The sequence below is a fragment of the Mauremys reevesii genome, linkage group 12 (assembly GCF_016161935.1).
Source record: "Mauremys reevesii isolate NIE-2019 linkage group 12, ASM1616193v1, whole genome shotgun sequence".
NCBI lineage: Eukaryota > Metazoa > Chordata > Testudines > Geoemydidae > Mauremys > Mauremys reevesii.
The window spans coordinates 39,198,014-39,221,423 of NC_052634.1; the positions used below are offsets into that span (position 1 = coordinate 39,198,014).

General features: G+C 48.4%; 2 non-coding genes across 2 annotated transcripts; both read right to left on the reverse strand.

The window, feature by feature from the left end:
• Positions 1-8,703: 8,703 nt before the first annotated feature.
• On the reverse strand, positions 8,704-8,893 carry LOC120376437. The gene has a single exon (XR_005587315.1). It is a non-coding gene; the product is annotated as a U2 spliceosomal RNA (small nuclear RNA).
• Positions 8,894-19,993: 11,100 nt separating this feature from the next.
• Positions 19,994-20,075, reverse strand: TRNAS-UGA. Its single transcript has one exon. It is a non-coding gene; the product is annotated as a tRNA-Ser (tRNA).
• Positions 20,076-23,410: the final 3,335 nt, after the last annotated feature.

A 23,410-nucleotide genomic window follows, 5' to 3' on the forward strand; every position in this document is an offset into this window, starting at 1 on the left:
GTAGTTGTGGGAGACCATCCAGATAATATGAATGGTTCTGTTTCCCACATTGTTTTGTTTGTTTTTAGGAACTATGTTACCTTTTTACCTTTTTAAACAGATAATTGGTAACTGTTTGCCATTCAATGCTAAGACTAATAGAGAACTCAGCTAAATCAGTGCTTACAGTAAGCTGAGATTTTTTGGTTGTGGCAAATAGTAAATGTGATTATTTGTAAACACAGTACTTACATTACATGTACATTTGTCTACTGATGGGTTGCTAACACTTCTATCCTTTTAAAACACTTCTTTCCAAGAATTAACACACACATTGCCCGTTATACAATACTTTGGTCTAATTATTAATTTTATCCCACATAGAAGATCCTAGTGAGATGTCTTTACTACAGGGCTTTGGAGCAACAGGCATGGATAAGCATACCCACTTTTGAGGAGTCCACTTGGTACAACCTCTAGTGTCCAATAGTTTCCCTTCCTCCCCAGCCCACTGGCTTGAGGTCTGAGGTAGCCAGAAGGATCCCAGGTGCAATCTGTGGAGTGGGTTAACTGTCCATATCTTTGCTTCCAGAGCCTGTTGGGGTGTGCAATTTTAACAACAATTTCTTCACTTAACAAATTTTGTCTTACCGTACTGGAGTCATACTGCATCCAGTTATATTGATAGGTATTAAACAATTATCTGTTTCTTTGCTTTAACAGATGTATTAAAACCTTAATATTCTCTGATATTACCCAAAACATCTTATGTTCTAAATATCTGCATTTTAGTACATTCCATAGCTATTGCAGTATGGTTTTTTTTAAAACTTTTATTTGTTTTTGTGATAGGTTGTTCTGTAGCTGGTATTAGCTTTTTCTGATTTTCTGAAAGACAAAAATAACATTTTTCTACCCCTTTCAGGGTGGCATTGATTGTTGCTTAAAAGATTCCTTTCTTTTACAAATACCCTTGCTGATTGCAGGCAAAACAGAGGAATTACCCCCATATTTTCCTGTGTTTTTTTTTTTTTTAATAGGCAGGCCAGGTTTTAATGGATTTTACTTTAAGGGTTATGGGGAAATTATTTCACTGATTAGTTATTAAATTCATGAGGTGGTGTACCTCAAGTTTTTCTTCTTATATAGCAGACCAAGTTTGTAATGTTTTTCCTGCTGTGTTAAGCTTTAAGTTTATTCACAGGTAATAGCTGAGAAGCATCATTACCATATTACCTTAAAGGATTTTTCCAAAAATCATACACACTATACGTTGTTACAGGGGTACTTACTAACATTAAATTTATTTCAATGTTTAATATTAACAATAACATTTAGCGTCAAATCTCTTAAAGGGATCTTGTTATACCATGTCTTTTATTTAGGCAATTTCTTTTGTGCTGGCAGTTTTCACCTTCCTTTATCAGTTAGGTAATTTGCTTCAACACAGGCTTGGCTTTTGGATTCAAAGCCATCAGCAGAGCTCAGAGACTCTGTCTTAAAAGGGACACAATCAACTTCCACCAGAGTTTTGATTTCTTTCCACTTTCAACTCCTGCTTACAAAACACACACAGATGTGAAAAAGAAAACAGTCTATTGCGGCTCTTTTTGGAGCCCTAATAGGATTTTAATTCAGTAGCATATTTCATTTGTATTTCTTTTACCCCTTTTTACAATATACACTGCACATGTCCTAGGGAAAAAGCACAGTCCTTCTATACTACAACTTTTTTTTTTAAACATTAGCCATATCAATTTTTACATATAATGTAACTGTTTCTTTTTTTTCTTACAGAGTTTTCATGTACCCTTATCAAAAGTGACAGTCTGATTACACAGAGCCATTTTAAGGCTCAGTATTTTTAACATTGCTTCTTTTTGTTTTATGCACCTCACCTCTGCTGTTGCTTCAGAGGGCACTGTTAAATTTTTTTTCTTTCACTACAGCTCTTATCTGCTATTGTTACAAAAAAAAAAAAACACCAACAACCAATCAAACAAAAGACTCCAGAATCTCTCCTATTCTCCTGATTTTGACTGCCCTATTGCAGCCATGACTTCGTTTTATTTAAAAATTTTTAACCCCTTAAGGGTTAAATGCTAAATCCCAAAGCCAAACAACACTAATTACCTGTGTCTTGCAAAAAGGTCTGTCAGTTTTGCAACTTTGAATTAAGAGTCAAATGAATTTTTAGTGGCATTAAAAACAAAAACAAAACCAATTTATCTTACACCTACAAAACAGGAGTTTTACAAACCAGATGTGCTCGTTTAGATTTTTAGAACTTTACATATTTTCACAGACAAATAGATACATACACATTTTCTTTTCCTTAACATTCCTTTACACTTTTTTTTTTTTTACATAGCTCTATATATATTTGGATTATTTACAGGCACTCTTTTGGAAAAGGGCCCATTTTCCCTTCAGAATGGCTGCAAAGAAACCAAGAATTCTCTCTTTAACATGGTCCTTTTTAACATTGTCACAAAGTTTAACTGCTTAATTCTCTCCAGCCTTTGTGAGAGTTAACTTTTCACTCTCTTTCCATAAATCACTTGTTTATCTCCCAAAATAACACCTTTATCACCTCAGATTTCACCATTTTAAGTATTGTTCCAGGGGTTCATGCCTGCACTTACTGCTTTTCTTACTCCTTACACTATGCCCTTAGGGCTTCCAACCTGTTTTTCAGTTTCTTTATCTGTTGCTTGCCTGCTTTTCTGAGCCCGATCCTGCTCTTTCCCCCCCCCCCCTGCAAATGAACCGTTTGTGAGTGATATTGTGGTCACTTCACAATTTTGAAATAAATGTTCAAGGAAAGGGACCAGGAAGGGTGGGGGCTAGTTGAGGAGCGCCCCCCCCCTTGCTGAATTGCTAGTGGAACACTAAAGAATCAGTTTTTGAGGCAGACAACAAAGGGGAACAGAACAAGGGGCTTTTTGTCCTTTTTACAATGAGATGGGAGTATTAAGGGGGTTGGATCGATCCAGGGTGGGTTTTTGAGAACGGGGTAAAGGGGAGCGCTCGGTCTGGTGGTGGGAGAGGAGGCTTTTAATAAAGCTTTCAACTTATTATTTGAATATTTGAGAGAGGCGAGTTTTTGATTTTGTCCAGCTACGATTTGCCTCTTCCCACCACTGAATGAAACAATTAACCTCTTCTTTAGCCAATTTAGTTTTAGGTTGGCCGAGTTTGTCCTTTAAGACGTCCACTCGGTCTTTGTTCCAAGATTTTAACAGTGGCCACTGAGTTTTGGGATCCCCCTGAGTTAGCCTAGACCATTTTTCCAGAAATTTACAGGAGTCCGGACCCTTCTTACAGGAGTCTGGACCCATCCTAAATACATAAAATGAGCCGGCGTTCGTTTAGGGAACTGTCCCGACTTAGACGTCTGGTTACCCATACAGGAGGACTTCACACACCAATCGCACAAGAAGGAAATTCGGGTTCGTGAGAGCAATGCCCAGTGCAACATACAAAAGGAGCCCACAGGCTACTGCCTCAATTGCCCTTGCTTTCACACCCAGGGATTTACCCAAAGTGTGGTGCGGCTGCAATTGTGCAGATTCCACTCACTCAGACCGCAGGGACAGGAACCCCTTGGTTGGCCGATCCCCGGACGGAGATGGCACCCAGACTCAAACACTCCACAGGAAGACGGATAGACACAGAGACAGGACAGTCCTCAGTCCGGACAAAACACAGAAATAATTACCTGACCAGATTCCTGATGTCAGATCCCGGGATCCCTACCAGAACAGAGTGGGAACCAACAGGTTCAATGGCGTAGACTTCACTGTGGTCGTGCACCTTTCCGTTCTGGTGGAGGACCGCTCAGGCCAAATGCCCAGGTGCCGGCTTCCACGGTCGTCCTACAAAAACAGTCAGGAATCACACAGCCCCAGTGAAGACGGTTGCCATCTCGGTGGACCCTCCAAATTGTCAAAGTTAGACTCAGGACTCACAGTTTGTCAGACCACTCTGTTTTATTAGCACAGCGCTTCTGCTAATAACACCCAGATAATGTGAGCCCCATGCAAGACACAAACTATCTTATTTATACAGATAAAAGGATGAGAACTTAACAAGATAACAAAGGAGGCAGAATCAGATAAGTTTACCTGGGTTAGGCATGCATATTTTATTCCCTTACTAAATACTACCCATCTTCTGTTAATGTTTTGCCATTAGCACCATTGTTTATGCCTAATGTTTCTTTTCCTGGCACCTGTATTTCAACATTTCTTATTTCATCTTAAAGGTACATACAACATTTCTTTAATCCATTCTTATTTTTACAATATAATTTATTCTACTTTCACAGGCTGTTTACAGGAGAATGGGGACAGCCCCCCCCCCCCCGGTCCAGGCAGTAGGGGAAAGTCTGGTGTTCGGGGCAGAGCGTTCCACCTTCTATTGAACTGTGATGCTCTGAGCACCTTTCCCCTGCATGAAGAAGACCCTGTGTGGCTCCAAAGCTGGGCCAGTAACAGGTATCACCTCACCTGCCTTGTCTCCTGGTATTCTGGCCAGTGTCCAACTTCCCCTTCGCTATTGGTCCTCAAACCTCCTCCAAGCAAACCCCCGCCCACACACCCAGTCCCTTAAGCGGCCAAACCTTCCCTGGAGCCCAACCCTGGTGGTGGGGGGGCACCCCACCTGAAACCCCTACGGCACCATGGGAGTGGTAGTGTCCACTGCCTCCATCACCCCCCAGCCAGGACGGGCCCCACAGCACCATGGGAGTGGTCGTGTCTCCTGCTTCCATTTCCTGATAGCTGCTGCCAGGCCCGGCCCAGACTTCCCATTTCTGGTGCGAGTCCAGAAGCAGATGCTGCCATGAGGCGGTGCTGGGAAGGGTGGTGCTGGTGTCAGGAGAAAGCAGGAGGAGCAGGTGGGGTCTGTGCTGCTGCGGGGAGGTGCTGCCCTTGCTGTGAAAAGGCCCCGCCCTTAGGGGAGATGTCATCTCCCTGCCCTGCCACGCTCTGCACCAGCCCCTGCTTGTCACGGGAGCAGGGCTGGCTCCAGCCACCAGTGTAGCAAGCAGGTGCTTGGAGCGGCCAATTCAAAGGGGGGGCCCGTCCGGTATCGGGGCAGCACGGCTGGGTCCTGGGCGGAAATTCGGCGGCGGGTCCCTCATTCCCTGTCTTAGTCTTTGAGCTGCCGCCGAATTGCTGCCAAAGAGGAAGGGAGGGAGGACTCGCCGCCGAACTGCCACAGAAGCAGCAGTGTGGTTGAGCTGCCACCAAAGAGCCACAGCTTGTCCTTTTCCCCCCTCCTGCTTGGGGTGGCAGAAAAGCTGGAGCTGGCCCTGCACAGGAGGAGCAGGCTCCAGTCTGCGGAGCTACAGCAGGGAACCCCGCAGCAGGGAACCCCGCAGCCCAACGCCTGTCAGGCACCCCCGTTCTCCATGCCCCTAATCCCTGCTGCCCCCCCACCCATCAGTTATAGAACAGGAGGCAACTTAACTTCTGCTCACTGTTCCCGGTGGGACTCTAACAGAGCGCGAACCGGAGCCACTTAACTTCCATTCGCTGTTCCCTTCATAGACGCACAGTCAGAGCTCTCACAGGCTGGGCAGCAAGGAACTGGTGCCGTTTGTCTCACCCCAGTGGATATTGCAGCCCTTAGTATAGAGGTTTGTTCTTTAAACATGGGGTCAGTCTCCTGTGGGGTTGGGCTACAGGAGAGCCCCGTGCCCCTTCCTGTGCTTCTAACCCTGCACTGTTCACCCTGCGTCCTCCCCCACGCCCCAACCCTGTGCCCCCCTCTGCACCCCTAACCCTGTGCTCCCCTGCACTCCCTCCAGCACCCCTAACCCCTACATCCCCAACCTCTGGTGCCCCTAACCCTGCACCCCCTCCAGAACCCTTATGTCCCTCACCCCTAACCCTGTGCCCCCTACACCCCTAACCCTGTGCCCCCCAAACCCTAAACCTGTGACCTCTGGCACCCCTACCCCCCAACCCTGCACCCCCCTCCTGCACCCTCACCCTGCCTCCTAACCTCTGCACCCCTAACCATGTGCCCCCTCCAGTTCCCCTAACCCCTGCACCCCTAACCCCTGCCTCCTCCCGCACCTGTAATCCCTGCACTGTGCCCCCTTTTCCCTAACCCCTGCACCCCTCCTGTGCCCACTTGGGAAACTGACCTGGATGCATGGAGTAGCTGGCATTGCTGTTCGCTCCCCCCGCCGCCCCTGAACACTGCTCCTCTGCACATCGCTAGGGGGCTGTGAGAGGGGGAGCAAGGAGCGACATTAGGGCTCCCTGCCTCCAGGTTACCTTCCCCACCTGGGCTGCTGCTCTCTGTCCTCCCCTTATGCAGCCCAAGTGGTGGGGAAGGTGACCTGGATGCTGGGAGCCCTGATGTTGCTCCTTGCTCCCCCCTCATGGCCCCCTGGGGGGCACGGAGGAACATTGGGGGGAGCAGTATCTGCTCATCACCACTATCTCCCCCTTCTCTTCCCCTCCCTCCCCCCATGTTTCTATGCCGGGAGGGAGCAGGGAGAAATCTGGGCACCACCCCGAGCAGCACTCCCCTGCCAGCCGGGAGCAGTTTCTGACTTTACACCGGCAGCACACACCTCTCTGCCACCGTACAGCACCGCCCTTGACCATGGTACCCCTGGGCAATTCCCTGGTGGCACCCACCCCTAAGGCTGGCCCTGGCTATGGGCTTCAGAGGGAGTGACCAGACCAGGCGGCCATGGAGAGATCTAGCCCCTGTTCTCCCCTCCCAGCTTCTAGCAATCAGAGGCCAGGGACATGCTTCCATGCTGATGACAGGTACTGCTCGATAACAAGCCAAAGTACCTTCATATTCCTCATCTGAGTCAGATGCCACCAACCGAAGGTTGATTTTCCTGTCTAGTGGTTCAGGTTCTGTAGTGTCTGCATCAGAGTGTTGCTCTTTGAGGACTTCTGCCAACATGTTTCACACCTCGTCCCTCTTGGATTTTGGAAGGCTCTTCAGATTCTTAAACCTTGGCTCAAGCGCTGTAGCTATCTCTAGAAATCTCACGTTATACTTTCTTTGTGTTTTGTCAAATTTGCATTGAAAGTGTTCTTAAAGTGAACAACATGCGTCAACATGTGTCATCACCCAAGACTGCCATAAAACGAAATATATGGCAGAATGCAGATAAAACCATGGAGCAGGAGACATACAGTTCTTCATCAAGGTCTTCAGTCACAACACATTTTTTTAACGAGCGTTATCAGCATGGAAGCATGTCCTCTGGAATGGTGGTTGAAGTATGAAGGCATATGGATGTTAGCATATCTGGCACGTTAATATCTTTCAACACTGGCTACAAAAGTGCCACGAGAGAGCCTGTTCTCACTTTTAGGTGACGTATATAAGACACGGGCAGCATTAGCTCTAGTAAATGTAAACAAACTTGTTTGTCTTAGCGATTGGCTGAACAAGAAGTAGGACTGACTGGACTCTAAAGTTTTACATTGTTTTCTTTTTGAGTCCACTTATGCAACAACAACAACAAAATCTACATATGCAAGTTGCACTTTAATGATAAAGAGATAAATATTTGTGTAAATATTTGTAATAAAACTATATATAGTGAGCACTGTACACTTCGTATTCTATGTTGTAATTGAAATCAATATATTGAAAATGTAGAAAAACAAAATATAATAAATTTAAATTGATATTCTATTGTTTAATGGTGTGATTAAAACAGATTAATCATGATTTTTTTAAAGTTAATTGCGTAAGTTAACTGCGATTAATTGACAGCCCTAGATTTGAATGTTTCTGTCCCATGCAGGACAAGCTGGAATATCTGTGTGCAGGGAAAGAGCCTGGGGGGAATTGTGCTGTGAAATTATTTCCTGTTCTGATATGTCCCCAGTTGCCTTTTTTGCCCTAACAGGCTGCAGCGCAACATCCATTTTTTGCTCCAGCTCATTCCGTCCTTCCAGGGGCCAGGGAAGGGAAATGGCTGCGGTGGAGCCAGTTGAGGGAGGGATTATCAGGGAGTTGCTGGCGGGTTCCCTTTGTGGGGAGAAAGGGCAGTAAATACATAGGGGGTGGGAACTTCCAGGAAGGTTGGTCTGTGTGGGAGAGGGCAGGAAATCCCCCGGGTGGGGAAAGGGTGGGGGACAGGGTGTGACAAACCTGCTGGGATTTGTTTACTGTGAGGCTCCAGCATTTCTCAAATGTGGCCACCAGGGGCTTTTATTGTGGCCACAGCCTCCTGGGCTGTAATTGAGGGAGTGCGGTGGGGCTCAGGCTTCAGGCTTCTGCTCTGGGATGGTGGGTGGCAGGCTCAGTCAAGATACATGGAACGTAGGCTGGGTGGGGAGAAGTCTGTGTAACTCAACCAGTTATTGATATACATGTGACCTCAAATATTACCAATCTGTGTCCCACACACACACACACAGCCCCCCCCCCCACAACCAACCATCTCCTAAATAGACCCTCAGTCCGGAAAGCATTCGTCCCTCATGTTGTTGAAAAGACTCACAACAAACAGAAGAATCTCAGCTTTTAAAACAATCTTCCAGCAAGACAAAGAAACTCATATCTGTAGACTCAGAAAACATTCCCAATAAATTTTAACAATATGTTGTCATGAAGAAACCAAAGTGCTAAAGAGACCTGATTTTTCAACTACTTTAAAAAAATCTTCTCAAATCAGCATCTTTAGAGTGAAACTTTTTCTGCTTTTCTAACCAGACAATTTCCCCCCGAAGAAGAGACACTGGTCCTGGAGACACTGCAATACCAGGTCAATGCATGGGGTGGACAGAGCAAGCTCCTATTCCATCCCCTTGTTTCAAAAATCAATTTAACATACAGTCCTCAAATAAAGGACCGATCAGTTATTAAACTGATAAGAACAGATTTAAAGTTTATTAGAGAATATTTACAAATAAACGATACAAAAAGTGTTTGAAGCGTCAGTTATTGTGTCATTGGGGGTAACATACAGGTTGTAGGGGGATGTTAGCGTTTGGGTATTGGACGGCATATACATATACATATACACAGTCTGTCATGTCCCCAGTGCGGGGTATACGGTGGGTGAGTTCAAGGTACAGCCAGCAAGCAGTGAGGGTACATCACTCATACAAACAGGTTATGGATAGTCGTGGGCATGAATAAATGAGCGGACTGGGTAATGATGATAGGATGACCCTCACGGGGCAGAGTTCAGTTTGGTTGGTTCAGGGCTCAGGGGATAAAGTCCAGCAGGGGAAGTCTACAGGTCACTTCAGCCCTATGGGTGCGCGAAGCCACGCCGGCTCACTCTTGGTATTGACGGTGGCTGGTGACGTGCTCTGTGTAAATGTATCTGGACCATCGAATAGCGTCCGAGACCATTAGGCATCTCATGAGCTGCGCGTAGCGACGGCCCACCCCACAGGTCCGCAGCACGCGCTCATTAAGGGGGTCCCAGGCGCCCAAGGCCCCAACGATCAGAGCGTCGGTGTAGACCTCGTAGCCCTTTGCTCGCAGGGTGTCAGCCAGGGGAGCGTACTTTTCGAGTCTGCGGGCTCGGGCTTGGCGGAAGGTCGTGGTCCTATTCTCGAACGGGATCGTCATGTCGACAAGGATGATCTTTTCCCGGTCCTCATCCGTGACGACGATGTCCGGGCGCAGCAGGCTGTCGGTGTCGGGGATGGTGGAGTTGACGGCGATCTCTCCCAGGTGCGGGGCGATGGCCTTCACCAGGCGGTCCTGGATGGCGTTGTGGCGCAGCTGCCAGGCTATGCCGTGGGGCCTGCAGCTGCACAGGACGTGGGGCAAGGTCTCCATGGCGTACCCGCACCTCCGGCAGCGTTTGTCCGGGTTCCCGTGGCGGATGGCTCCGTTGAGGGGGACACAGTTCAGCCGGGCGCGGTGTATGAACCGCCAGTCGGCGAAACGGATGAAGCTGCCTGAGGGGAGGAAGTGGTTGCTGGAGTCCCACTTGCTGGTGACCTCGAAAACCTTGCCCTGGTCCGGCTTTTTCTTCAGGGTGTCCACGTAGAGCGCGTGGACAGCGGCCTTCAGGGTCTTCTCTAGCATGCCTCTGGCTCCAGGGCTGACGATGGTGTTGTCTTCCGTCCCGATCCATGGTACCAGGACTCCTGGCTCTCGCCGATCTTCACTCCATACCCAGCGGCAGCCCAGTCGCTTTCCCAGTCGGCGGGTGGCGTTGCGGGCGCGGGACCACAGCGAGGCGACGTCGTCCCTGAACCGGCCGAATTCTCCATCCAGGGAGCCGCTCAGGAAGGTGGCCACATCTTGGTCGGAGGGGGGTCTGCCGATTCGCCTCGCGGTGGCGGCGCGCAGGGCGGTCGTCGCAATGTTCTTAACTGTGGCGTCCGGGCACGTCAGGAGGCGGAAGGCATGCGTGATTACCGCGATGTCGCAGAGGTCTCCCATGCGGGGGACGTTGGCGCCGCCGTGACGGTGAGCGATGTATACGAGCTCGTTGCTGGCTCTCTGGGGTAGGGACAGCCACTTCTTAACCAGCTGCCGGATGTTGTTGTCCGCCTTGTTGAGGGGCACCTTTGCTACAGCAGATCCTCTCAGGACGAAGGCGATGCGGGGGATCAGGAACGTGTTGAGGGCGTTGATTTTCTGCCACGGCGCCAGCAGGGATGCGTCGATCTTGGCGGCGTCCTGCAGGATCTCCTGGATGGTGTCCTCGGGGGTCTGCCGGACGCGGAAGCCCGTCGGCGTGCCGAGGTGCTGGTACGCCTGCCCCTCCGCCATGGGGATGTCGAAGAAAAACTCAGTTCTCACTTTTTGTTTGGATGCAGCAAAATCAAATACTTTATTATTTCTCCAGTAATTACCATGGAGGGAGAGAGTGCCATAGGACACAGGGTCCTGGACAGGTCTCTCAACTCTCAAACAATCACAGCAAGCCTTTATACCTTTTACAGACAATTTCTAGCAATAATACAGACAGTAAAAAACAACAAATACATATTGTTTATACATAAGCTTTCCTCCTATCTCACTAGAAAAACAAGACTGCAAGACTGAATTGCAAGGTCGTAATAACTTTCACACAATTCACTCTGTCTTACATTATCTTGCTTCCTCACGTCACCAGGGTCACAGTTAACCTAACTCATGCTAACTAACATTCATTAAGATCTCTTCAAAACCTTGTTAATTATTTACTGGCTTCCACACTCCCCCCTTTTGTACTTCTAGTACAACAAACAATTTCAAATCTCAATTCGCATGAAACCATGGACTTCAGATTCCACAGCAAACATGTCAACCATCATGGGACGTAATGACAATGCATAATTAGCATGAACATGAAAGGTATTGCTATTCTTACAATATTTACAACAACAACAACAATAATATAATCCTAAATTAACTAACAACATTACAAACAATAACAATCCCATAGGAATAATATAATGGGGCTGTTGTACAATTGCGAACACAAAGCACAAAACATCATACCTAGTACATAAAATAAACACTCTATAAGCTGTATGATAGGCATTCCTTCCATCTTGATATATATTCTAAAGCATGGGAATTTGCCCTTGCAATTCAGAGATTCTTTGAACCTTTGGTAACAATGAAAGCAAATTTTGAAACTGATCAGGCATTATTCTAGTCCAATCAAAATATACCTAAAATCCAAGAGCTACTTACAATATTCTATCTGCATTCTATCTGCAGGCCAGTAAATGATATAATTGCCTGCAGCAGTGGTAAGATCAATATGTATATCTTGTAAAGTGGTGGCATTAATGCATACACAGCTATCATTAGGTTGAAAAAAAATGGGTGTCCCGTCAGGTGGTTCCTTGACCTCCACCCTCTCAACAAATATTGTCATAAACAGTGACAACTTCCCCTAGCTTCAGTTTATAGATACACTGAGCTGTGGTGGTTCTAACGGCCAAAATGTCCATTGACTCTCTATTCTCATCCAAAATGTCAGGTGTCATTCTAGGGGTACTGTCTAGAAATCAGTTGGAGATACCAGGTGGTCTAATTTCCCCAGATGTCTCGGTAAACAATTACAGTCCCAAAGGCATCCTCCCCATGGACCCAGCAGGATTCGGTATGTGGGAGCCCACACCCACCCTAACCGGTCCATATGCTTGGAAGGAGCACTGTGAATGTCCACACTTCCATCCAGAAAGTGTCCAAGTATGTCTTCATGACCACAGATCAGAGGGTACTCCTGACGTCTGTAAGGGCAGTGGGCCAAGTCTAGTCCAGATCCCACTGCAATGCCTTCCCAGCCTCAGTGATATTCAATAACATCTCTGTCAGTAACTTCTGGGTCATAGAACTAAGGGTGGAAATTACATGTAACTCAGCAACTCCAGCCTGTACTGAAGATAGCTGAGCTTCAAAAATAAGACTAGTGGCCTTTTGTAGTTGCCCCAATTTCTTATCACGTTCTTGGCCTGGAAGAACAGTCCAAATGGCTACTACACTATTGGCCAGATGAAATAACCCAGCCCACAGGGATCTGGTCAATTCCCTTTTTGTCCAGAGGAAATAACCCAGGCCTTTTTGTTGTGCTTATCTAATGGTAGCCCCTTGTGAGCAATCTGGGTATGTAGAAAACTGGATAAGGGCAATGTCAGGCAAAATCCAATTAGGGAGGGAAATACATACTGAAGGATTTATCCAAAACACAGGGCACAGCCTGTAGAATAAACCCCAAAATCCAAATAATACCACAGTCCCAAGCATGGGTCCCACAAATTTCTTCCTGCCAGTATGTAATTCTTTGTTTCTTCACCAGGGTCAGTTCTCAGTGTCCTTTTCAGTCAGGAATTCCTGGACTTTGGCAATGTCAGTGGAGTGAGTGTGTCTTCTTCTTTCCCAAAACAATCGAGGTTTAGCATCCTACAGGGGAGAGGTTTCCAGCACATATCACCCTGTAATAGCTGTGCTCTTTTCTAGAAAAGTCTAAAGGCACAGTTGGTCTGTCAGTGGTCAAGGGAGCCCTTTCCCCGCTGTCCAGAAGCACAGTAGAACTAGAAGAAAGAATAGGCTAATCATCAATAGGAAAATTCTTCTGATGTGGAGGGGTCTTTTTGCAGTGAGAATCCTGGGTCCAAGCAGCCAGTTTGTGGCACTTCACAGCGGTGTCGGTAGTCAGCAGGACTGGGAAAGGGCCTTTCCAGCATGGAGCCAAGGCAGTCTTTCGCTGATGGATCTTTATGTAGACCCAGGCTCCTGGTTCCAACGAGTGGCAAGGTTGCACAGGATCCTTTGGTAGTGCTTCCATCACCTGTGTATAAAAAGACTTAACACATTTCATTAGTGCCTGACAATATTTAAGCATTATGTTATCCAGCAAATGAATGTCCATCTGAGCTGGGGTCAGCGGGGGTGCAGTTAGTAGTCAACATGGGGTGTCCTGTCAAATTTCATGAGGGCTGAGTCCAGTCGTTCGATTGGGAATGGTTCTCATACACCTCAGTGCCAAAAGAAGGGCATCTGGCCACCTTAAGTTCGTTTCAGCACAAATCTGGGCCAGTTTATTCTTTAAAATCCCGGTCTGGCGTTCCACTGTCCCAGCAGATTCTGGGTGGTGAGGGCAGTGAGTTGCACATAACTCCTGTACAATCTGTCCAGTAAAAATGAATTCCACGATCACTGTTGATAGTCACAGGGATGCCAAAACGTGGCACAAAATCTTTAAGCAAAATGTCACAACAGTCCTGACACCTGCTTTCCTGCAGGGAAAAGCTTTAACCCAATTGGTAAATACATCAACTAAAACAAATACATATCCAGAACCACAACATGTAGACATCGAAATAAAATCAATCTGAATATTCACAAAAATTCCCCAAGGAGGAGAGTGGGCTGGCCGCTGCACACCAATCTCGTGTAACTGCAACAACCAGTTTTCCCCCCCCCTTCCCTTGGTAGGCAGCCAAGCGGTGTCCTTGACTGGGGCCAGCGCATGTTAGCCATTCTCTACTTGGCTTTTTTTTTTTTTCTCTTCATTTAACCTACAAAGGAAACTTTTACTCTTCAATTATACACCTTTTTCATACCATGAACACATAAACAGTACTGTTATACAGTACAGAAGTATTATCATTCAATGTATGCCACATATACCCTTTCACTAAAATAATCTTATTACAGAACTTTGGAAGAACAAGCCAGGACAAGCACACCCACTTTGAGAAGTTCACTTAATATAACTTCTAGTCCAATAGCTATCCACCATCCCCAGCCCTCTGGCTAAAAGTCTGAGGTAGCCAGAAGGATCCCTTGTACAATATGGGGAGTGGGTTAACTTTTCATGTCCTTGCTTCCAAAGACTGTCAGTATGCAAATTTTAACAACAATTCTCAATTAAAAGATTTGGCCAATGTAGTTTCTTTCTCTTACTTAAGAAAATGTATTAGACTGTAGTATATCACATTTTTCTGATATAACTAAACACTTTGTACTCTAAGTTGAACAAAACAAGTATCTGCATTGCAATGCAACATTTTCGCTTGATGTCAAATCAGACCATCTCATGAAAATATTAAACACAACAATTTTTTTGGCAAAACACCACAACACAGAACACAGAACATAATTGTGACTGCCAGTAAATCATAGTATGTTGAATGCTGTGTAGCTGGCATTAATGTTCTTTGATTATCTGAAAGACAAAAACAGAGGTCCACCCCTTCGGGGCAGTTAAATACTTAAAATATACAAATACTCTTGTTGATTCTAGGCAAAACAGAGGAATTACCCCATATTTTCTCGTATGTGCTTCTTAGACAGCCCTGGTTCAGCGGCCTCTACCTTATCAGTTAGTTAATTTGCATTAACACAGATGCTCTCCGGCTTGGTTTTTATTTCTTTTAACTCCTGCTTTTAAACACTGAAAGAAAACATCACCACTTATAGTGCCTGTAGGGCCTAATACAATGTCATTACATAGCACTGTATACATTCTTCAACTGATTTAACAAAATTGTTCATAGCCAAATGAGTGCAATCTAATAATTTCTTTGCCTGAATTCATTCACAAACATGTCAAAGACACCAAAAAACTGTTCTCTTCAGCTTTTTCACAAAGTTCAAGTGCTGTTCCCCCCAGCAAACACAGAGTCAATTTTTCATTTTCACTTAAAAATCAATTGCTTTCTCCTTCCAACAGCCACTTTACCAATGCAAATCACCATTCCAAATATCCTTCTGAGTATTTGAAATCCTCATGCTTATATTCACTTACTCCTTCTTTCCACTACACCCTCAAAAGTTTCCAAATCTCTCTGTCTGTTGCCCTCCCGCTTGGGCCCGATCCTTTTTTCCTCGCTGAATCGTCCCGTCCATGGACACTAGCTTGTTCCACAACCAGTTCTTAGCTAGGAGGGTGGGCTACGCAACTAGCCCCCACCCTTCTGGTCTTGTCCCCAAAACATTTCTACTCACAAGACTACCTGAGTCCTTCCTAGTAAGGCTTGCCACCTGGGCAAAAATACATGGCCATTCACTTAACACATAATCCAAACCCCTTTGGGGGCATACCCAGAGACCCACCCATTTGTGTGCTGACACTTAAACAGAAAAGAAAATTACACAAAAAACAAAGAAAATTACAGTCTAAGCCAAATTTTTCTACTTCTATTATATTGTCCGCTATGGGGGGGCGGGACTGTAAAATTTCAGGACAACCCCAGAGCTTCATCGCACACATGGCTTCCACCCTGAGGAATTACGAACGAGAAGTTCAGTTCCGCTCACACACCTAACGCCCAAATGAACAGAGCAGAAAAACATCAGTAACCGGTTAAACAAAACAGAGCCAAAGCTAAATAGTGCACCAAAACCAAATAGTGTTTCCTTATTCTATTAGAGCTCACCTATAATCATGCTATTCTTAACACCTAACACCAACAGTACCAAACAAAGCAAACATAAACTAACAAGGGTAAAACAGATAGATGGTGTAAATTCTACAGTGCTTTCCAATTCTCTATTGCTCACCAAACTGTGACAAATTTCTGTTACCAATTATCCCTTATGTCAGGTGATCAAACTGACAGAGCATATAATCAAATTTTAAAGCTTCATTAAAAATAATAAAACAACAATGGAGAGTGTTGGGAATGCTCCCACATCACTCGGGAAAAATATGAATGCCCCAAGCCTTAAGCCACTTTAATACTTACACATATCCAGACTGGTATGTCTGTGTATAATGTTCAGAGAAGGGAAATAGGTGGACGGGAGATTATCCTGTATACAGCTTGTCCAGCATTTCCAACATGCTGCCACTCTTGGGATGGCTGTTCTTTTACACCCTGGAATCTCCTGCGGCGTCTCTTTCAGTTCAGGTCAGCTGCCTGTCCGGCTTCAGGGTTGCAAAAACTGTTGGATCTCACTGAACCGTTAAGCTTTGCAAATGCAATCTCAGTTTTGTAACTTATACTGCTTTTTTTGGTTTGCCTTTTTTTTATTTTCCACAACCAGCTGGGGCTGAAGCAGTTTTACTTAGCACTTAGCATAGTCCGCACTAATTCATGACCTTGAAGACAAAACAACTTCTCCCTTATCTCAGGGCTAAGCCAAATTTCAAATTAACCCGTTCCTAGACAAATTGCTCACACTGTAACAGAGGTTTTTCTTTATGATTAAAGCTCCACTGAGATATATGATCTTATCTAGATTGAAGGTACCTTCTAATGGGCATTGTTTAAATGAATTTTCACGCGTATACAGATTCCAATCATTTAAATACCTGCAGGTTTTAGGACCATAATGTACGTACATGTAATATGCTGGGGTTCCCTTAGGGGGTAAGGTGGAATATTTAGACAGTCCCTTACCCATTTTCCACTCACACAGGAGAGACTCACAAGGAAAGGGGAGGGAAGATGGGTTCACACACTCCTAGACCCAGGCAGCTTCCTCGCCGGACTATGCCAGGCTGAGTCAGCCCACCGTGGGTCGGATCTCCTAAAGATCCACTAGTTACTGGGCTAGCCCGGTAACAGCCACTCACACTGGTGTACACACACACCCCAAGGCCTCTTTTTCTTCCTTTTTCTTTTTCTGTCTTTTTTTAACCCTTTTTCAACCTTTTTATCTTTTTTTTTTTTTTTAACCATGATGCATCTTTACCTGGTCCGGACCAATACCATGAGGCGGTATGACAACCCCTCTTGAGGCGGTAAAAACCCCTCAGCACCGGTGCATTCTAATGCATTTACCTATGCATTACCTTATGCATTACCTTATGCATTTCCTTGGCCAACTCAGCAGTTCCCAGTACTGCAATAAACTAACCTTATTGGGGCCTCTCCCCAATACCACTTTGCATCTGATCCTGCTGCACAGTCAATAAGTTCAGATGGCGTGAGCCCAACAGAGAGACAGACGTCCTCACGGAAAGTCCTCCTCCGATACCCCAATAGAGATTTCAAAAGGTCTCATACCTCTCATGTGGCGCCATGGGGTTCGAAGGGGAATGATCCGTAGTAGTTGTCTGTGGGTCCGTGGGCGTTGCCATCCCGGACGAGCCCCCAAATTGTCGAAGAAAAACTCAGTTCTCACTTTTTGTTTGGATGCAGCAAAATCAAATACTTTATTATTTCTCCAGTAATTACCATGGAGGGAGAGAGTGCCATAGGACACAGGGTCCTGGACAGGTCTCTCAACTGGTAAACAATCACAGCAAGCCTTTATACCTTTTACAGACAATTTCTAGCAATAATACAGACAGTAAAAAACAACAAATACATTTTGTTTATACATAAGGTTTCCTGCTATCTCACTAGAAAAACAAGACTGCAAGACTGCACATTGCAAGGTCGTAATAACTTTCACACAATTCACTCTGTCTTACATTATCTTGCTTCCTCACGTCACCAGGGTCACAGTTAACCTAACTCATGCTAACTAACATTCATTAAGATCTCTTCAAAACCTTGTTAATTATTTACTGGCTTCCACAGTAAGAAACAGCTTCACCGTTCACCACAAGAGTGAGCAGGCAGGCAAAAGAGAGGCCAAAAAAGTCCCAGGAACCCTTCCCCTTTTTCTGCACAGCCACTGCCTGTCAGCAGGATTCCTCCTCCTCCTCCCTCCTGTGCCTCAGTGCGACTAAATCTCCACACCTAGACAGCCGGTCCGTCCGCTGCACCCCAATCCCCCATGCCTGAGCCTCCCTGCCAAAACCCTGCACCTGGCTCCAGAGAATTAAGTCTCACGTGTCACTGGGAACTCGACTTCTTGTGCCCAAAGAGTCTCGGCCCCCCTCAGCAGATGACCTGAGAAGAACAATATCCGCCTTTTCCAAAGAAGTGCTTGGAGTAGCCTTTTCCCATGTGACCTAATGAATAAGGCGTCTGAGTGTGGATCAGAAGATTGAGGGGTCGAGTCCTTTGGTGGTTGTGTTGCTGCAGTTTTACTGTTGTGCTGAATGTCCTGCTCCTTGCAGGGCTGGAACCTCTTCTTGGCTGCTCAGGCCAATGCTCTGGCTTCAGCTAGAGCCCCGGGAAGGAGTTGGGGGTTGGGCGTCACAAAGGCTGGGGCATGAGCCCCAGGTGCTTCCAGTCTCGCCTTTGCCATTCCTGACTTGCCAAAGAAAGTGGGCGGCTGCCCGGGCTAGCGTGTGCGCCTGTCCCTGTGCTGGAGGGGGTTGCTACATAACGTCTTCGAAGCCTGGGTGTTTCTCTGCTTCTCGCCAGCTGGGGAAAAGCCTCTTGGGGTAAAATCTCCTGCCCCACTGCAAAAGTGAGCATGGAGAGTGGGAACGGTAAGAGGCCCTACCATGGGAGCTGGCCCTGCTTTCCTACCATCTTGTTACCTTGGCCACAGAGCATCAGCAGCCGCCCCGCATGCTGGTGACCTTCAGTGGGTGTTTGGCATGGGAGTTTGCCAAGAGGAGGAGAGGTTGTTGCTGGGTCACTTTTACAGATGCCCCTTCCCTGGTACTGCCCTTGCTCAGCTGCACAGAGGAGCTTCCATCCCCAATCCCTGCCTGTCACTGCCCAGCAGCCCTCTGGCACCATTCCTGAGGGTCACCCTGCCTCACTCTCTCCCTGCCATGTTGGGAAAGACAGCTCCCATCTCTCCTTGTTAAAGGTCAGGTGGGCCAACTAGGGGCAGAAGCCCATTCTGTGTTTTCCTACTGCAGAGCCCAAGCTCAGGGACTCACCTTGGGTGCAGACACTGCTGTGCTCCCAGAAAACAAGCCACCCCTGCACAAAGAGGGATGAAATGGTCTGCCAAAGCCCAGGATTGAAGCAGGGACCTTTAGATCTTCAGTCTAACGCTTCTCCCAACAGAGCTACTTTGGCAGCTGCATTGAAGTATTTTGGCCTGTTGCTTCTCTGTGTGGGATGTTTTTGTCAGCAGTTGCACACAAAAAGGACAGGAAAACGAACGGCTGCTCCACACCCCCACCGGAGGAACCCGGCGCCCTTAGCTGTGGGGAGTAAGAAGTGGCTGTTGGCTGACAGGGCCTGTCCCCAAGGAGCTGGAACAGCAGCTGCCGCCTCCCCCTCGGCTCCAGGCTGTGGGAAATGCTCATTGCCTGGCTGCATGGGCGGCTGCTGCTCCGTGCTCTGGAGAGCATCTGTATTGCTCTGTCAACCCCCCGTCTTCACTGAGCCAGTCTGGTAAGGTCCCAAGTGCCCCCTCCGGCCTGGCAGCTGAGAGTCTGTGCAGACATCAGCCCCCCTGCCAGCCCCACAGGCAGCAGCGGCGCCAGCCCCCCAGCTGCACTCAATGCACTTCCTGTGGGGAAATGGCTCCCATGGAGTCGCTGACTTGGCTCCTTTCGCACTCTAGAGAGAGGAGCAGAACCAGGGCTATGGCTGATCTATGGGGCACCAGGTGGGTAGCAGAGGCTTCAGGCACTGAGAGTTTGCCTGACCCCTCAGGGACACAGTGTGAGGTGGTGTCCCAGGGACCTTGATGAAAGGAGCAGAACAGGATTTACTTGGGGTGGGGAGAGAATTGAGAGTGTCTCAGAGGGTTGTACAGAGGTGTTGCCCGGGTGAGGGACTGGCTAAAACTCCAACCTCGCTGTGAGCAGGATTTGAACCTGCGCAGGGGAACCCTATTGGATTTCAACTCCAATGCCTTAACCACTCGGCCATCACAGCTGTAAGCACAAAACTACCCCAATGCCAGAGAAACTGGTAAAGAATCACAATGCTCAGGCGTGAAGTCATCTGAACTACAGAATTCCCACTGCAAACCTGGCTCCCAAAGCACAGGGGGGATTGGGGGTTTGTTCTCTTTGCTTAGCCATGTGCAGTCTCACAGAGAGCGCGTTTAAAAGTCTCCCCTCCCACAGAGCGGGAAGGGGAAATGATTCTCAACTTGAAGCTTGATGTGAATGAGGATGTCTGGACCACAGGGCCAGGGACTGGCTTTTGCTATAGAAACCAGTGACACATGGAGCCAGGCTAAGGAAAATGTTTCCTGGAGTCAGTAACTGGATTAGCAGCAGTGCAGAGAAATGTCTCACAAGAGGAGTCAGTGCATTGGTGGTTCGGTAGCAGAAGTCACAGCTACAGCGGGGGAGGTCTGGCTTTGGTTTCTGGCCAATAGAGGGGTGAGTTTTATTGTCTCAAAATTACAGTAGAAAAATTCAGCCCCAAACTGGGTGTGGTGGGGCTTTCTCTGGTTTGTTTTGTTTTTCTCTTTTGAAATGTCCTTGATCATTTTTTCTGGAAAAACTATTTGGACAAGGCCAAGGAAGAGTTAGAACAATTACAAATCTCCATGGGAGTGAGGGGGTCTCTCAGCACGGGGGGAGGGTGGAGATTTTCATGGAGGGGAGTTGAGGAGATAAATTAGAGTCTTTTGCTCCAGCAGAGGGAGCAGCTTGGCAGGTTCATTTTTACCAAGTGAATCCCCCCACCCCCCCCACACACACGTTGCTTTCCTGCTGCTGCTGCCCCAGCTCAAACCCCATTGTCACCCCCAGCATGTGACCTACAGCTTCCTGCTGACAAAGCCCTTATCTATCAGAGACAAAATCCCCTCGTCTGCCCCTTCTCCCAGCTGAGCCCTCCCCCCGCCAGAGCCCAGGACAACCCTGACCTAGCCATGCCAGGGGGTCGGGCTTAATCCTCAAGGCCGAGAACAAAACCTTCAGCCGGGCACGTTTCGCTCCCTTCCCACCTCGGCCCAAGCGGCAAGGGAGAAACGGACGAGACACGACGGCTGGAAGACGCCTCCCTCCCACTTCTCTATAGCCTGCTGTGACGTTATTAATATGAACTGGGACCGTAGAGATCATTGTTGCCACCACTGTTATATATGTGCAGCAAACATTGTGCAAAGGTTGGCGTGTGTGGTGTCTAGGACAAGGTTATGATTTGCTGGTGATAATGACGCTGGCTGGATGTGTGCACCATTTTTGTAGCTGAAGTTATGAACATGGGCTCTGTACTTGTATCTCAAATGTATTTGATTCCAAGTAGCCTCAGTGTCATCAGCCGCCAACTCCTTCAGGAGCCCATAGCAAGAGACCCCACTGTCCTGGACTCCTGGGAGGTGCCTCCCACCCCCAACCCAATGGAGCACCAAGGATTACAGTGGCAGCATCTAGTGACAGTGGGGTTCAGTGGCTCAGGCCAGACACCTGAGCTGGGGACACGCCCCCATAGCACTGCTCGAGGGCCTGGGCCTGGGGTGTTCACAGCCCCCTCCTCACCCCTCCCTGAGCCCAGCCTGGCTCCTCACCTGGAACAAAGCAGAAGCGTCTGTCGGCCTCGCTGCTGTCCGAGTCGCAGGCGCTGCTGCTGTCCCAAGGGGAGCGGGCCGAGCTGCTGGGGCTGGGAGAGGGATCCTCCACCTCCTGCCCTGGGAAGGCTGGAAGGTCCCACTGACCGGGCAGGGCGATGCCTCCTGCTGGAAATGGGGGCTGGGCTCCTGGGGCCGCTGCTGCCCACACTGGCAGAGCCTTCTTCCTGAACATCCCTGGAGCCACCCTGCCCGGTTCTGCTCCTGGGCTGGGTCCTGCCTGCCCAGCTGCATCCTGGCCCAGCTCCATTTTGGCCTGGCCGGTGCCTCTCCCACCTCAGCGCCTGCGCCGGGAGCAGGTTTCCTCTTCCAGAAGGCTGGGAACTTCCACCTCCTGGTCCGTCCGGGAGCTCCTTCCCCGCCAGTGGGGACGGAGGGCCTCCGCTCCTGGGGAAGATGGCAGCTGCTTCCCTCAGGCTCTGGGGCCACTGGCAGAGCCTTCTTCCTGAACATCCTAAGGAGCCTGGGAGTCTGGGGTCAGGGCAGCCTCTCACTAACCAGCCTGTTTGGTCTCTCCCCATCCCTGCCCCAGCCAGAGCAGCTCCTCCTCCCCCCACAGGGGTGCAGGGAGTGCAAGCTACACACATTGGCAGGAGTTCATTGCATGATCTGCTCCCCCTCAACGTTCCCCCTCCTCATCCCTGGGGCTGCAAGAACCGGGGAGTCTCGTCCTTTTCGAGCACTGGGGTCAGTCACAAAGACCATCGGTCACTTTGGACAAGCAGCTCCCTCCTGCCAGCCCAGGACACACTCACACCTCCCCCCCACAACCCCGCCCAGGCTAGAGAAGGAACAGAACCCAGGTGTCCTGACTTCTCCTGGGAAACCATTCCCCACTTCAAAGTCCCTCGGCATAGCAAGGCCAGGGCCCCCTCGGTTCCCATTGATTTCCATGCTCAGCAGCTCCCCGGGTCTGGCCCAGCTCAGAGACTCTCAGCCTGGGGAACAGTCTCCCACAAGGGAAGGGCTGGGAGCCCCATTGCTGGGACCTTGCCAAACACACTGGAGACGGCTCTGGAGAAGCCCCTGCCCGGTCTGAGAGTGAGGGGCTCCTGGGGGCTGTTTGCAAATCCAATCTCCTTTGGGAGAGATTCTCTCCCCCTCTTTCTGCCTCCCCCCAGACAGACAGGGGGCGCCACCGAGGAGCCCTAATGCCACTCACTTGCTCTGGTGACGGAGCGCTGGATGGAGGATGTTCAGTGTCATCCCTCGCCCTTCTCCTCACACTCCAAGCCAAGGCAGGCTGGAGAGGGGGGTGGTGACCTGAGGAGTTACCCTGCCCAGCCAGCAGCCAGGGTGATGGCACTGGGCGATCGGCTGGCTGGGAAAACAAAAGTCTGTCTCATTGCCAGGGAAAGGAGAAACTTGACCAGCAGCAGCGGGTGTAGAACACCGCCCTAGGGCAGGGGTGACAGCGCCTCCAGGATCCTGAAATCCCAGCACTTTACACACCTTCCTGGAGCCTCCCAACCCCCCTGGGCTGTCGGGACTGCGACTCCAACCCCACTGATGAGAAACAGGCCTGGGGAGGGGAAGCTACTGGCTCAGGGTCACACCAAGTGTCAGAAGGATGGGTGGGACCCAGCAGTCCTTCTCTCCAGGCCCCTTCGCTAACCACTGCTGCACACTCCCTCCCACAGCTGGCAATTACAAGCAGCCCTCATGGCCGCTCCCCCTGCCTTTG